This window comes from Trachemys scripta, chromosome 3, assembly GCF_013100865.1.
Source record: "Trachemys scripta elegans isolate TJP31775 chromosome 3, CAS_Tse_1.0, whole genome shotgun sequence".
Lineage (NCBI taxonomy): Eukaryota > Metazoa > Chordata > Testudines > Emydidae > Trachemys > Trachemys scripta.
Genome location: NC_048300.1, coordinates 36,527,625 through 36,545,197, shown reverse-complemented (window position 1 = coordinate 36,545,197; position 17,573 = coordinate 36,527,625). Strand labels below are relative to the sequence as shown.

The 17,573-nt window shown below is 42.4% G+C and overlaps 1 protein-coding gene across 9 annotated transcripts in view; it reads right to left on the bottom strand.

Moving 5' to 3' along the window:
* Positions 1-17,573, bottom strand: part of THADA (THADA armadillo repeat containing) — a 324,280-nt gene that overhangs the window by 208,144 nt on the left and 98,563 nt on the right. The gene's annotated exons all lie outside the window — the stretch shown is intronic.

Sequence of the window (17,573 nt, the reverse complement as noted above, 5' to 3'; positions counted from 1 at the left end):
ACTGAAAGCTGCACCATTGGACACTGATGGTAAATTTCAGGTCCCATTTTTGCCTGTGTATTTGCAGCCTTATAAGCCTACATAACAACAAGATTCAAAACAGATTTCCAGCACATAACAAATTAAATAAAATACAGTTTATGCCAATGATAAGCAAAGCTCAACCTATGACCAGACTTAATAAAGCGGCAAAGTTCAAGTTATGGCAGTGAATAAAATCAAACTAAACATGAGCTTTAACACAGCCTTTTAAACCATTTTATAAACACAGACACTGTCTGCCCTGGCCAAGAAACTGCGTTAGCAAAAACTGTATTTCAAATCTCATAGTAGAAAAGAGCCTAATTAGAATATACATTAGACAGATTAAAAGTGGTTCTGAATTTTTTTAAACAATTAACCACTAGAAGAAAAAAGCAGAATTGTAAAACATGTTTCTACCACATGATCTACTTAAAAAAAAAAGTGAACAAACATCAGCAAAGCTTCACTGTAAAGATTCATGCTAATATCTACAAAATCACAGGGAGGAATTGCAAAAATGAATTCTTAGTGAAAATAAGCAAAACAAAAACAACCCACCATGCAAGAGTAAAATAACCACATGGCAAACATCAGCAAAGCCTCATCCAGTGCCCAGCTAACAAAACATGCCTTAGCCACAGGCCATAGAGTAAACACAGCAAAAATGATCCCTAGATGGAAACAAACTTTCAAACGCAAAGGTTCAGGAAAATTTCAGTAGGCACGTAAAAAGTATACCAAAATCCCAAACTATCTATAACTATAGGCATATGCAGAGGATTTGCCACAGAATTTTGCTCCAAAGATTTCATTTTTTTTTTTTTTTTTTTTAAATTGAGCTTCTAGCCTTTATGGTTGTGAAGAAAATCTTCTACATGTGAATCAAGTGTCAACTGAAATAATGATGGTAATTCAAATGTCAACATTAACTATTTCACTAATTATTTTAGCAGAAACATCCAACTAATTGCTTATCCCTCAATCTCAAACTGCTTCCCAGTTGCCAAAAGCGCCAAATGTCCCCTTACCAAGCTGCCAAAACTTCCAATTTCTACAGCACGGTTACATATTTTCTATACAAACTGTGCAGGACACTGACATTTTAAAACACAGAGGCCGTGCAAAACACATAATATTTAACATAAAATTAAACATACAAATGACATATTACTGATTACATCATTCTTTTTCCTTTCTTAAATCAATAAAACTTAATCCACTATGAAGATACCATGTAGAATCTCTAAACTACTACAGCGCTTTGCCCAGAATCCAGCTGCTCTAGCTACAGTATTTGGGTCAAACTTGCTGTGGAATATATATAGTCCTTGGGCATAGGCTTAAAAGGTGATTTGGTATAACTAATAAACTAATACCCTCTTCTTATGGATTCATAACAAGCACGCAATCCCTTAAACCAAAGAAAAGTTAATACCTATAAACACAAACTAAACACAAACCAAAAATAAAAAAGAACAGTAGGGAAAAAACAGTCTAGGACTAAAGAATAGAGAAGTTGGATTAAACTCCAGTCAGCCCACATAAATTAAAATCTATACAGAACCCTCCCCCCGCCTCATTTTAACAGAATCTAAATCAGTGGTTCTCAAACTTTTATGTTGGTGAGCCTCTGAGTGAGACCCCCCCTTATAAATTAAAAATATTTAAAAAATATATTTAGCACTATTATAAATGCTGGAAGCGAAGTGGGGTTGGGGGCTGGACCCCCCCATGTAATAGCCATGTGACCCCCTGAAGGGTCACGACACCCAGTTTGAGAACCCCTGATCTAACCTATCACACTGTAGATGTATATTAATACAAATTCAGAGACTTTGGATTCCTTGCAGAGGAGATAAACACATTATAGAATCCATTTTAGAATATTTATAGCAAATTTGACATTTTGAAACAAAAATGTCAACAAGAGAGGTCTTAACATCAAATCTACTGCTATTTTCCCCCTTTGCCCCTGAAATAAAAATCTCTCTCTGAATTCTGACTTTTTGGAAACAGAAGATGATTCTGAAGTATTATTTCCAGCCATGCATTACATTGTCTGGAATGATCAGAAACTGGAGATATGGCTAGAAAGCCAAGCAAATTCAAACTGAAACCACTACAACCAGTTCCTGGAGGCCTGTTTACATTATAGCAGTACTGTAAGAGTTTTTACAATGTATTGCATTTCATTTTAATATACCAAATTCAGGCACCACGTAATAATAGACAGAATTCCCAAGCAGATGTTACCAAGACAGCCATGCATCTAATGTGTGAAAAATTCTATTTACTCTCAAAAATAAAAAATCATTTCTCTCTCAGAAAAAATGTAAATTTTCAAAGAGAGGGCAGTATGGTTACTGTTATCAAGGGTTAACCCCTGAAACATCTAATGGGAAACACCTTCAGACGTAGTATCTACATTCTTTCTATTAAAACTATTAAATGTCCTCTCTAGATTTTTGATGACTGCATAAAAAGAATGATGTAAATGTTCTTGAATTATAAATTGCTATCAGCTATAGCTAAGTGTTCTTAACAATGTGCCTTCTTCATATCCAGAAGGAATTATAACCATATAAAAATAGTTTGCAAATGTGTCTGCAGAGGACAGAAGTCTTGAAAATACTTGAGTGAAACAGAGAATTTTTGGTGAATGGGAGGCATAAATATTCAAAGTTTTGGTTTTTGTTTGTTTTTGTTTCGTTTTTAAGAACATATGTATTATTTTTTCTTAAAGAAGTAGGAGTCCTGGGGCTCTAAAAATGTAGCATCACCCAATAGTGACTGGCACTATCAAGATAACTGCATCTATTTTAGGTACCCACAAGAACTGTCTTGATTTTACTTGCAGCTCTTATTGACCTCAATGGGCATTTTGGGTGCTGAGCACCTCAAAAGAAAAAATTACAAGCAGCAAGTTAAGTCAAGAGTTTGTTCATGTCACGATAGGTCCATTTTAACATACAAAATAATTCAGTGACCAAATATGAAATCAAAATTAAGCACTAAGAGTGAAAGTTCCTAGAACATTAAACTTAAAGTGCTCAATATACAGTGTATGTAAATTTTATGCAGTTTCTTGATATTCAGAGGATAAAAAAAAAATCAAAAAGGTAAATGCCACTGAATTGGGCACATCACATAACCTGTCTCTCAGTTTGCTGCCCGGATCTTGTAGGAAAGGTTCTATTCAAAACCTACTTGCTACTTGTCAGGTATTTGCAGAAAACATGTCTAAAGGCAGTGAGAGGAAGTGCTTACTCCTGCCTCTGAGGGTATATTTTCACTACAGCTGGAGATGTCATTTCCACCTCTGGTAGATATGTCCAAGTTAATTTGGATATAGAAACGTAGCTGCAGCAGCAGGGGGGGCTAGCTGCCTGAGCATATGCCTAGTGTTTCGGATGGGATTGTACTCTGGTGACTAAATCCTCCTGCTGCTCGTGCCACCATGGCAACACTTCTATTTTTAGCAAACTAGCTTGAGAGGTAGCACAGGTATGGCTACCCAAGTGGAAATTACATCCCCAGCTCCAGTGTAGGCACACCCTAAAAGGACTAGTTGCTAAGCAACAACTTTGGCTGCCTCCCATTCCAGTGCATAGAGGAAACAACATAGTACAGCACACTAGTGGAGATGTGAACAAAAGGGAATTGTACAAAGATGAGGCTGTGCAAGTAGAAGAGAGGGTTACTTACTTACTGGAGGTTCTTCGAGATGTGTGGCTCTTATCTGGATTCCAAATGTGGGTGCACATCCGCGCCATGCACTGGAGCCAGAACTGATCATAGTAGTGTACGTTGACCCACACATGTGCTGTGCATCGCCTGTGTGGCGCATCAGAGGCTTTAAGATGCCATGCGGGTTGATACCGCTCCAGTTCCCTCTTATCAAGCAGTTGCAGAGCCCAGAGCAGAGGTGATGGAGGGTAGGATTGGAATCTAGATAGGGACCACACATCTCGAAGAACCTCCAGTTACAGTAAGTAACCGTCTCTTCTTCTTCGAGTGATGGTCCCTATGTGGATTCCAAACATGGGAGAGTAGCAAGCAGTACTCAAGTGTGGTAGCGGGTGCAAGGGCTCTCCAGGAGTTACAGTCTAGAGGATGCTGCATCCAAGAGCTGCATCCACTGCCACGGCAGGGGCACAGTGTGTGGTAAAGGTATGGATGAAGGACCAAATGGCTGCCTGGCAAATGTCTTGCCATGGGATGTCTGCAAGGAAAGCTGATGTGGCGGCATGAACCCGCGGGGGAGAGGGGAACACCAGAAAGAGCGTAACAGTCCTCAGTGCAGTGGGAGATCCAGTGGAAGAGACATTGCAAGGCAAGAGTGTGTCCTCGACAGTGGTCAGCGATGGCAAGGAAGAGATGAGGGGAGATGCGAAAGTCACGTGTACGCTGGAGGTAAAAGGCTAGCGCTCGGCAGACATCGAGGGAGTGCAGCATGTGCTCCCTGGAGGAGGCGTGTGGTTTAGGGTAGGGGTTCTCAAACTTCATTGCACCGCGACCCCCTGCTGACAACAAAAATTACTTCACAGCCCCAGGAGAGGGGACCGAAGCTTGAGCCCGCCTATGCCCCACTGCCCCAGGTGGCGGGGGGGGGGGGCAAAGCCTGAGCCCCAGCGCTCTAGGCAGGGGGCCAAAGCTGAAATTCCAGGGCTTCAGCCCCAGGCAGGGGGCCTGCAACCTGAGCCTGGCCGCCCAGGACTGAAGCTCTTGGGCTTTGGCTTCAGCCCTGGGCAGCGGGGCTCAGGCTTCAGCCCCAGACTCCAGCAAGTCTAAGCCAGCCCTGACGACCCCATTCAAAAGGAGTCATGATCCACTTTGGGGTCCCGACCCACAGTTTGAGAACCGTTGGGTTAGAAGGTGGGTAAGTGTATCTACTGGTTGAGGTGGAACAGGGAGACCACTTTGGGAAGGAATTTGGGGTGAAGGCATAGGGAGACCTGGTCATGGTGGAAGATGGTAAAGGGTGGTTCCGCCATCATTTGTGCCAGTTCACTGACCAAGAAAATCACCTTCATAGAGAGGTGAGCGAGAGAGCAGGTTTCCAGGGGTTCAAAGGATGGCCTAGTGAGAAAGGAGAGGACAAGGCTGAGGTCCCTGGAGGGGATAAGCTTCCGCACCAAGGGAAAAGCGCTGAGATCATGGAGGAAGTGGGCGGTAGTCAGGTGAGTGAAAACAGGAAACCTGTCTACAGGGGGAAGGAAGACACTGAGTGCCACGAGATGGATACGAACAGAGGAATGCGAGAGGCCCGAGCGACAGAGATAGAGAAGATAATCCAGGCCAATAGGAATGGAGACAGAGTCCAAGGAATAGCTGTGGCGATGCGTTCAGGCACTGAAGCAGTGCCACTTTCCATGGTAGCAAGCCCTGGTAGACAGGCTCCTACTGTGCATGAGGACGTCACGTATAGGAGCAGAACACACCACATCTATGTGCGAGCCCCATCCAAATACTAGGCTTTGAGGTGACGAGGACTGGGGTTGGGGTGCCGGAGGTGACTGTGGGCATGTGTGAGGAGATCGGGGAAGAGGGGAAGGTGAATTGGGGGACAAGCAGAGAGATGAAGGAGGTCTGGGAACCAATAATGGCTAAGCCAAGCGCGGGCCACAAGGAGAACCGGCGCCTGATCCCATCGGATTTTGCACAGGACCTGAGGGAGCAGGGGAATGGGTAGGAAGGCATAACGGAGCTCGTTGGTCCAAGGAATGAGAAGAATGTCTCCCTGAGAGCCTGAACTGAGGGCTCCCCTGGAGCAGAAGAGGGCAAGTTTATGGTTGGTCATCATGGTGAAGAGGTCCTATTGAGGTGTACCCCTCTGGAGAAAGATGGAGCAGAGCATGGGATTGTGGAGTTCCCAGTCGTGATTGACATGGAAGGAGGAGCGACTGAGCTGCTCCACAAGGGAATTTCTCGCACCAGGAAGGTGTACAGCATGGAGGGTGATGTTGTTCCAGAAACACCAGTTCCAAGGGAGGATGACTTCTGCACAGAGGGAGGGAGAGGAAAAGAGAAGAATTCGATCAAGTAGCCATGTCGAATGATGTCTACTACCCAACGATCTGTGGTGATTTTGCCCCAGTAGTGGGTGAAAAGGGCAAGACGACCCCCAAAAGTGACTGGTAGTGACCTAGAGAATGGAGGAGGGTTTGCGGTTCCCATGGAAGAAGTTAACATTTCTGCCTGGGGCTTTGTGGTAGAAAGGTAGAGGTGGCTAATGTAGAGGCAGTAGAATGTCGTGGGCGCTCAGAGAGAATGACAGCAAGATGGCTCAGGTTGGTGCTGTGGGTAGGGCAGGTAGATAGCATGGGGATGGGGTCGGAAAGACAACCGATGCTGCCTGCGGGTAGAGGCAGGGATATAGAGGCCTGAAACTCCTTTAGGGAATGGAGGGACTCATCAGTTGTGCAACTGAAGAGTTTTTGGTTGTTGAAGGGGAGGTCCTCAAGCGTAGTTTAGACCTCCTTTTGGAAACTGCTGAATTGCAGCCAGGTGTTACAGCTGAGCCAGAGAGCGGGAAGCAGTGTCAGCAGCATTGACCGTGGCTTGAAGGGCCATCTTGGTGACTAATCTGCCCTCGTCCATGAGGTGTTGAAAGTCCTGCTGCTTTCCGGGGGTAGGAAGGCATGGAAAACCGGGAATTTAGATAGGAAAAAGTTATATTTTGCCAGGATGGCCTGATAACTGGCAATGAGGAACTGGAGGCCTGCGGAGGAGTAGACCTTATGCCCAATTAAATCAAGCTTTTTGCCGCCCAGTCCAGGGGGGTGGAGGGAAGATGTTGCTGGTGGGCAGGTTCCAAGGCTGCCTGAACCACCAAGGAATTAGGTGGCAGGTGGGAGAACAAGAAGTCCGTACCCTTGTCTGGCACAAAGTATATGCACTCAGCCTATTTTAGGGTGGGGGCGCAGGAGCCGGAGTGTGCCAAACCGCTTGTGCTGGTCGGAGGATGGCATCATGTATGACCAAGGCAATACCAGAAGGTCCAGAGGGCTGCAGAATGTCCAGGAACTGATCATGGGGGTCCTGGACATCTTCCACGGGGAGGTTGAGAGCAGCCACCATGCAGCAGAGAAGTTCCCGATACCTCCTGATGACTAAGCCCAGTGAGAGAGAAGGTGTAGGCCTGAGACCTGATAAACACCCCTCTCAATATTAAACCAGCCTTGGGTGAAACTCAGGGAGTTCACCACTAAAATTGGGAAGAAAAAAAAAAAAAGAGAGAATGTTTTGCTGCTGATAAAGCACCCCCACCTCCGGAATGTCCCTAACAAGAGTTATAACCACCCAGGTTGTAAAGATGCTGGGAAATTAGGGAGGATACAGAAAGAGACTCAACAAATGGTAAGATAAGCTCTGGCCAGCGTTTTATGCTGACTATCTGCACAAATAGAGAAGGTCACAATTAAGTTACAATTTGGGCATAAAAGATAAAATGTAAAGAACTTGTGCAGGAAGGAGGACACAGATGCCAATGCATAACTAGTTTATTTTTTTGTTATTTAGGAGTGTAGGATAATGTGATAGGTTTAGTAAATGTGAAGGAGGAAGCTAGTTTTACCTATATAATGTAAATGAAAATCAATGCTCTTTGGGAACCATTTCCGGACTGCAGTTCAACATCAAGCTGCTGGAACTCTGACCCTTCTGCACAACCGTGACGTGTAGAGGCATCGCCAAGAACCTCCAGATGAATTAATCCTGACTGGCCATCAGATAAAATCTGTCTGTATATTGGGAGTGATGAGCATAAGAGATTTGCTTGGTATATTTATTCTGTGTGTTTTGCTAATAAATAGATGTTTAGAGCACAACTGTGTAAGGCTCTTTCCCTGGGAAAAGGTTCTGCAGACCCATAGAGCCCTGAGCCCCAAGGGAAAGGGCAGGTACTTAAATTGACCAGGTTTCTTCCTGAGCCCCGTGGGTAAGGATAGATGCCTTACATCATGAGCCCTTGGAAAGGAAAGGGTGGGTGTGCCTAAATTGATTGGACCATGCCTTGAGCCCTTGGTAGGGTATAGGTGAGGTGCCCTAAATTGACCAGGTCACATCTTGAGCCCTCGGTAGGGTGTCTTAAATTGAGCAGGTAACAAAGGAGGGAAGAGCACGTCATCCGGTGATAAAGAAGTGCCAGTAGGGACCGAGGGAGCCAACAGTGCTGGTGGAACAGAGGGCACCAGGAGAGCGGAAGCGTCATGGGGATACTCATAGACAGAGGGTGGATCAACGGGAGGTGGGGATGGGCGGTGGTGCAGGCATGACGGGATACGTGCACCGATACGTGTCCCAGGCGGACCAGTAGGGCCAAGCACAGAGTCGCCAGCCTTTGGCGGTCTCCACAGGTAGGCAAGCTACGGATTGTCCACTGGGCCATGGGTTGGAGGATAGGGCTGGCTGTGGGGGTCCAGGCTGTAGGAATGATCTGGCAAGAAGGCTGAGTCCTGTTCAGAGAATCAGTCTGACTCTGAAGACAGATCTGGCAGAGGTGGGATGACGCAGGGCAGTTCATGAGCAGGAGAAGTTCCGCGGCCGGAGACGGAGGGACAACCAGCAGTCCAGAAAGCTGAGGAGAGTCAGCAAATGGCAGAAGCTGTTCGACCGTCGGTGTCAGGGGGGACAAATGTCCTGGTGTGCGCAAGACAGTCCTGGCAGCGTGGACTGCACTGGAGGTGATGGTGGTGGGATGGGTACCATGGCTGAAGGCAGTGCTGGCAGACCGTTATGCTTTGATTTATGCTCCGAACAAGGCTTCTTCAGAGCGGGAGCTTCAGAGTGGGAATCAACATGTGACTTCTCATCTGACTTGGCACAGCTCAGGGAGGTAATGCTGCATTTAGCGGTGGTCCCCGTTGCAGAGCCGCCTTTGTGCCCATGAGTGTGCTTCTTATGCACACAGTGGGATTTGGGTTGAGGAGGTGATGCTGTCAGGTGCTGGGCGGGAAGGGCCAGAAGAAATGTCTGCTACTGGTGTTGGTCAGCGCGCTAACAGATCTGCCGTTGCCGGATCCAAAGGGGCACTTGACCGCATCGCTTCTTCCATGAGGAACTGATCAGCAAATGGAGCAGCAGGCGGCTATATGGACCCCGCCCAAGCAGTAGAGGCAACATTCGTGCTCATCACTCACAGAGAAGGGGTGAGGGCACGAAGCGTAGTACTTAAACCTGGCTTGCCTGGGCATAGTCCCTGGGCTGGGGAAGAGTCCCGCAAAGGGAGAGAAAGTCCTATCGGTAACAACTATCTGAACGGACAACTAACTACAACTAGAGAAGAAAAAACTATGTACAAGGGGCAAAAAAGGCGAAAAACACAGTACTCGTAAGCTCGGAGCACCAAGAAACAGGGGTTCCGACTCTGGCCATGCGGCAGTAAGAGGGAACTAGAGCAGCATCGACCCGCACTGCCTCTTAAAGCCTCGGACACGCCGCGCAATCGACACATGACACATGTGTGGGTCAACAGACACTACTATGAACAGTTCCAGTGCATAGCGCACATGTGCACCCACATTTGCAATCCACTTAGGGACCATCTCTCAAAGAAGGACTGTGACCTACAAACTGTGGAAAGTTCAAGGGACAAGAAAAGAAAATGGACCAACACTGGGGCAACAGAATGAACATACAGGAAAGTAGGTAAAGAGGAGATTTTTGGTGGGTTGATTTTCAAACAGTGATGATGTTTTGGATTTTCATCACTAGATGTGTGTGTCAGGCATCCCAGGCACACAGAGAAATTTTTGTGCAGTGATTAAGAATATTGTATTACCTTCACACTTGGCATAAAGACAATGGCTGACATTTTCAAAGCAGCACAAGGCATTTAGTCACACATTTTCCATTAATTTTAATACAAGACGAATGGCTAAAGACCCTGCACTGCTTTGAGAATCTCAACCAATAATTAAAAAAAAAAAAAAAAAAGATTTAGCTCATCCCATTTTCATGATATAAATAGATACATGCACATGCAGAGTTAATAGAACAACTCTCAAAAATCCAACTACATTTGTTATAATAAAGAGGAATATACACAGAATGATGGATACAAGGACTACATAAAGATGACTAACTGATGGAACGAACAGTTGCTGATAGTGTTCAGATGCAAATTTTGGCTTTGTAACTACCTTTAATTAAATCCTTTAAACGAACATTTCATAGGTTGCAGGATTTTATAACACACCAAAAATGTTGTTTACAAAAAAAATGAAGTGGGACGAGCCCAAAGACGTTGCGACATTTTATTTTTTCCTCGTCCACCTTAAATTGTTTATTATTGCTTCAGATTTTCCCCTGCTCTTATAGCTCAACCATGCCCTCTACCATTTCAGTTTCCTTTTCTTCTGCATGTAGATACAGCACATTGTAAAAGGGTAAAATCTCAAACAGGATTAGCAAGGTCTAAATAAGAAGAAATAGTGCTGGGTTATTTAATAAAACAGGAATTATTTTAATGAGAACCAAAAGAGTTATCAGTAGAATAATAACGATTATAGTATACAGTAAAAGCTGTTTTATCCAGCATGTTGGAAGAATGGGAAGTGCCAGTAAGTGAAAAATGCCGGTTAACTAAGAGGGAGGGAGTTTGGGTGCGGGGCTGGGCGAGGCACAGGCTCTGGGAGGGAGTTTTGGTAGAGGAGGGGGCTTAGAGCAGCAGGTTGGTGCATTGCTAGAGCTCGGGGTGGGGTGGGGGCAATGCACAGAGCCGCCTGGACTGTCTCCACCTAGGAGCAGCTGAGACAGACTGCCGCTTGTGGGGAGCTGCCCAAGGTGAGCACTCCCCGGATCCAGCACCCCGCATCCGCTCCCGTGCCCCAAGCCCCCTCCTGCACCCAGACTCCCTCCCAGAGCCTGCGCCCCACAGCCCCTCCCGCATCCCAGCCCCCCACCGGCCCCGTGCCAACAGAACTGTAAACCAGAATTTCAATGAAGATCAGAAATGCCAGTTTCTAGAGCTTTCCAGTTGGTGAAGTGCCAGATAAAACAGCTTTTTCTGTACTATCAGTTTTCTTCTGCTGCTGTAAAACACATGTAAGAATTTTTAGCATAATTTTGACCATCATGTCAAAGAAGTTAATACAGAAAAGGAAATTGAAGCACATTTCTTCCCCTGTAATTGCTTCATTTATAGAATATCATTAAATGTTCAGGACACTTAAGTAAATAAATAAAATAGAAGAGTAGGTCTCTGTCCTACAGAGCTTACAATTTAACAATGACAAAAAATTAAACACAGTTCACCAATTCTCTGTATTGGACAGTTGGTGGTCTAGAGCACAATCCTTTCTTTCTAGTGCCCTTTCAGTGAATGGTGGCTAATTTACACTGATGTGTTGATGGATTCTAGGAACAATTCATTTCAGCTCTCGTCTGAAGAAAGGCTTACCAGGATCCAGAGATGTTATGGGTGGAAAAAAAGAGTACAATTTGTTTGAGTTGTGGGAGTAAATCAGGGACAGTTTCCCCTTCTACTTATGTTTCCCCCTAAAGAAAAGTACTAACAAAACACCACCACCACCACAACTATTAATTGAAGAATTCTGCCCTTCGTTCTAACTATAGGTCATATTGCACCTGCCACTCGTAATCGTTTCATCTGTCTCCTTCATCTGAACTTACTCTTTCCAACCTTTTCTGTCTGTGTGGATCTGCGCCACAGCTCATTAAACACAAGGACAAGGTTTATGATGCTAACTAGAAAACTGTTCTAGTAAAATGTAGTGAGTTCTTATGAAGCGGCAGTTACTTTGAAGGCAAAGAGTGGAGATGTACATGTGGTGTTATAACTTCCTTCCTTCATTGTACTATTACAGCTAAAATTCATAATTGAAGGCAGATGTAGATCTATAAAACCCTGCAAAATAAACTTACAGAAAAGTCTATTCTAAGCTGCAGCTAGAGAGCAATTTGCTATGTGGATGACTAAACTTTCTTTTAAAAAAGGAGAAATGAGAAAAGTAGTTTGCCTCTCCCACACAAGGCTAACATAAGGAGCTTTTATTGTACTTTTGATGGTCAGTAACTTCTCTATGTATTTGTACTTGATTTTATGGCTTCATTTGTTTCCTAATAGAATCTTCACACCAAGAGAATGGCCTCATTCTTATTAATCTCCTTTCCACTCCTCTGATAAGATTGTTCAGTATTACTGTACTTTCTCAATCAAAATAGATAAAACATTTTATAATGTAACAGACTTAAAATTCTATCTATAGATAGATAGATAGATAGATTCCAGTTTTCTACTAGACAATAGCATGACCACAGGTCAGCTGGTTCCCCTCCACCATCTTTTTCATCCTACTTCTCTCATGAGTGCCTCTAGGCCGACATGATATCTCAAGAGTTATTCCTTTTATGTATTAATCAATTCTGATTAAGTGCTGTGATCTCACGTGTAGGTCAAGACCTGTATTTGTACATTTAGCTGTCTTTGTAAATAGGTGTTGTATTACTGTATTTGTATGCTATCTGTGGATTTAAAATTGTTTAACAGATTTGTTTATAAAAAAATAACCTAAAGAGTTTGAATTCTGTGGTACTCTTTGCTAAATGCTGCGGCAGTAAATACTTAGAACATACTGTGGCGGATCAGTTTAATTCGTAAGTACAGCAATGACATTGTGTGTACATCTCATTTTACCGTGACATATGTCACAGATTATCTCCTTCTATAATATCTCTGATTTCATATTTTTCAGAAAAATTAAAGGCTCCATAGCCTTGTATCCTGCTTTAATAACTGAAACTATAAAGTACACTTGTGAATCATCTGCTTATACTGAGAGTCTAGAGTAAAAAGAAAACATAGCAAAATTGGTTTAAAGACAATTGACCTTCTGGGGCTATCAAGGGCGCTCTAACACTCATTCTAAATCATGAATACCAACAAGAAGAATCCTGGACTGCTGATAGGCACTCACAAATACCAAAATTGGGATGGAGATAAAGGATATAACAAATGTAGGGAAAAAAGGAAAAGAGACAAGGATAAAAGAATATATAAAGGGAAAAAGCAAAAAGACATTTGCAGAGGCGGTTATTAAAGGGCATAGTTTTCATGAGTTCTTGGAGGCCTCTTTTTAATATTTTCCTGCCAAGAATAACATCTACTCTTATTGTGGCAATGACTATACTGAAATTAATGGAGCCTAAAGAGTTATCTAGCATATCACAGAGGAAAGATAAAAGAGAGAGACTGGGAACCAAATTCAGCCCTGGCCTCAGCAGACAATTCCCGCAGAAAGCATTTTAAGCCAAGGCTGAATTTGGGCCTGAAAATATAAATAGCTATATGAAAGGGACACAAATTTTCAAATCTAGTTTGATATACTTGCCTCTTTTGCTTTTAGCAAATTATGAAAGCAAGCAAACAAAACACACACACACTTAGTGGATAGAATATTCCACTATACCAATATTCAGAATTTTGTTATTGTTGACTTGTTTACTTTTGGTTCTTCATTCTCTCCCAAATCTCTCACCTGACAGGTCCTCCTAACTCCCAAATACACAACTTTTTCTACGCTATGTAGAATCATAGACATCAGTAAAACAGACGTAGTAGATCACCCATCTCCATCCCAATACGGAAACAAGCCTTAACCATGTATTTGTGAAATGATGGTGAATATGATATGTTCTGATCTGTACTTGCATTTAAATCTTGTGCACCTCTACTGGGGCTGGACCTGTTGTTGACATGCTTGTCGGCAACATGTAATTTTTATACTATATACCAGGCCACAGATCAAGTGCAAACCTCAATATTTATATTATCCAATAGGTCACTAGCCAAATTTATCCTACTTGTAACCAGGCTGGAATGCACACCAGGTTTGGGGTGGATGAAACCTCCCAGAAGTTCAAGACATAGTAATCACCCTTAAAAATTTTTCAGTTGCCTGAGACAACTAAATAACATGAGACATCAGCCTGTGCAGTGTTTCCTAAACTAATTAAAAGGAAGCTTAAGTAATGTCACCATAATGTTATCTAATTGCAAAGGTAAAATTGGAAAGGTTTAAAGGGCAGCTACTATAGTTTTGCAAGATAAAACTAAGACACAGAATGACAAAGAGGCTTCAGAATTAACAGCCACTGAAATTAGTTCACACCTATTTGGAACAAATCCAACCAGTAATGTTCCACTGCACAGGGGGCTGGGTAGGTTTTGGTGATCCCCATGGAGGGCATGTGCACCCCTATGTCTGCAAAGCCTCGCTCTAATAGGCTCTTTGTGAGCCACAGCACATCAGAGATCAGAGGGCTGATGGATCTGTGATAACAAGGGTTAGCAATGAGTTCAGCACCAGTTCAAGCACACACGGTTTAACTGCAAGAGTGCACTAGAACAAACCGTGTTCAGCAACATTTCAGAAACCACTGTTAATGCATGCCTGGAACAAGTATTAACCACGGCTTTCTGAACTAGTACAGAGCACAGTTTGTCCTGCTCTACATTTGCAGTTAAAATGTGTGCAGCTGATTGATCTAGTGCAGAACCCAATGCTAACCCTACTGTAAGCAATGGATCAGTTTATCAGGTACATGAGGCTCAAAGGCACAAAAACCTGTTGAAACTCAGTTAATAATGACAGGTTTCGGAGTAGCAGCCGTGTTAGTCTGTATCTGTAAAAAGAACAGGAGTACTTGTGGCACCTTAGAGACTAACAAATTTATTTGAGCATAAGCTTTTGTGAGCTACAGCCCACTTCATCGGATGCATAGAATGGAACATTATGTCTCTAAGTTCTTTTTTACAGTTAATAATACTTGTGACATGTGGATAAGAATCACAAGAGAGCAAAGTGACTGACCAAGCCAAACCTCAATAATATAGCAAATATGGTCAAGGACATGAATGTGCATTCTGACTCAGCTTTCATTTTTTTCTCCACCGCATCCCATCTGCGATAAGGCCATCGTTCTCCTGCTTACAAAAACATTTCCAGACCACAGTTATTATCAATACCAAAATGGTCTGAAATTACAACTCATGCTTCTGCCTCTATAGATTAGTTTATTCTAATGTTTCTTTTTTTAATAGTTTCCCAGATAAGGACCTCCTTGGTGTTCAAATGCTGTAGAGTGCTGCAATCACATGACCTACCTACTCATTAGGTTTTCTTAACAGTTCTCTCTCCTTAGTGTCCAACAATTCCAGAGGACATGCGTCCATGCTGATGACGAGTTTAGCTCAATAACAATCCAAAGCAGTGCGGACTAACGCACGTTCCTTTTCATCATCTGAGTCAGATGCCACCAACAGTAGGTTGATTTTCCTTTTTTAGTGGTTTGGGTTCTGTAGTTTCTGCATCGGAGTGTTGCTCTTTTAAGACTTCTGAAAGTACGCTCCACACCTTGTCCCTCTCAGATTTCGAAAAGCACTTCAGATTCTTAAACATTAGGTCGAGTGCTGTAGCTATTTTTAGAAATCTCACATTGGTACCGTCTTTATGTTTTGTCAAATCTGCAGTGAAAGTGTTCTTAAATTGAACAACATGTGCTGGATTGTCACCCGAGACTGCCATAACGTGAAATGCATGACAGAATGCAGGTAAAACCACAGAGCAGGAGACATACAATTCTCCTCCAAGGAGTTCAGTCGCAAATTTAATTAATGCATTAATTTTTAACGAGCATCATCAGCATGAAAGCATGTCCTTTGGAATGGCGGCCGAAGCATGAAGGGGCATACGAATGTTTAGCATAACTGGCACGTAAATCCCTTACACTGTCAGGTACAACAGTGCCATGCGAGTGCCTGTTCTCACTTTCTGGTGACACTGTAAATAAGAAGCGGGCAGCATTATCTCCCATAAATGTAAACATACTTGTTTGTGTTAGTGAGTGGTTGAACAAGAAGTAGGACTGAGTGGACTCGTAGGCGCCAAAGTTTTACATTGTTTTGTTTTTGAGTGCAGTTACATTTGTAAATTGTACTTTCACAGTAAAGAGATTGTGCTACAGTACTTGTATGAAGGGTGAATTGAAAAATACTATTTCTTTTGTTTATCTTTTTTATAATGCAAATATTTGTAATCAAAAATAATATAAAGCAGGCACTGTACACTTTGTATGCAGTGTTGTAATTGAAACAAATATATTTGAAAATGTAGAAAAACATCCAAAATATTTATAATAAATTTCAATTCGTAGTCTATTATTGTTTTACAGTGTGATTAAAACTGCAATTAATCGTGAGCAATTTTTTTAATCAAGTTAATTTGTTTTGAGTTAATCACTTGAGTTAACTGTGATTAATTGACAGCCCTACAAAACCAAATAGCATAAACTCGGGAATTTCAGAGTTAAGATTAACCTTAAAAGAAATCCAAACACATGAAGTATGGAAATGCAGTTAGGGCAACCTTACAACCTGAACTCTGCCCCAAAGTGACATGCTGCAATAACCACATGATTGTGATTAAGGCATGAAAGTATTTGTGGTCCCTGATTAGAAAAAACTATTTCATACACACATTTTTAAATATTTTTTCCTCTGACTACAGGGCAGAGTTAAGGATGTGTCATAAAATTCATCATGGGAAGTGCTATGACTCTCTGAGGCATTTGAATTAGACATATTTGTGTGTCAGATTCTGCCACACATTTTGCAAGATGATTCTGCAAACAGGCCCAGTGCAGTTTAAAAAAAAATAAAAAATCACTGCTTATATTGCTTTTGAGATTTACATTGAATATTATGGCTAAACCACTTTTACAGTTCTCTTCCTTTAGAAATTATTCTCTGAATCAGTATATTACTTTTTGTAGGGCAGTTAGTTATCAGTTAAATACACTGTTTATTAATAAATTAAAATGTTTCTTCTAAGGGTAGGTTAGAAGGCAGATCATTTGTATGGGGTTTTCTTAGTTGTATTCCACACCAACATAAAAAATGTTGCTATTTCTTTAATCACTTCAGGCTGGGAGCTGCATTTTCATGGCACAACTTTCATTACCCGCTAAAGAGTCAAGAAAAATCTGGGCCCAGAAAGCTAAAAAAAAAAAAAGCAGAGTTCAGTCAAAATAAATGCTACAGCTTGAAATGACAGTACTGAAAACATCCATTTTCAAAAAGAACTCTAGTTATTTCCTATTTTATCTGTAGGCCCCATCAGATACTAGAACTTCAGTAATCAATAGGCTCCAGCTAAGAAAAATGATCTAGCTGGAATTTACTAACTTTTCCTAAAAACAATCAATGTAGTCTTTATTTCAGTATGAAGCAATCTTCTTGGCATGAATTTATGTTACTCTTTAAAATGCCAATCAGATGTCAAACAAAGATGGCCATTTGAAAGTATTACCGCTAATGCAGGCAAGAGCGTGCACTTGTGAGAGAGAAAGACTGACCAGACAGCTCTGCTCACTACATATTTATTTGGATGACAGACTGGAAATATCAGCATTCTAAGGGTTAGAAATTTAAGTAGATAGCAATGCACATTGGACAGTCCTGCTGGAAAGATCCAGATAGCAATGCAGATGAAATAATATTTTTATGAGTTCTTCTCTAGATAATCTTG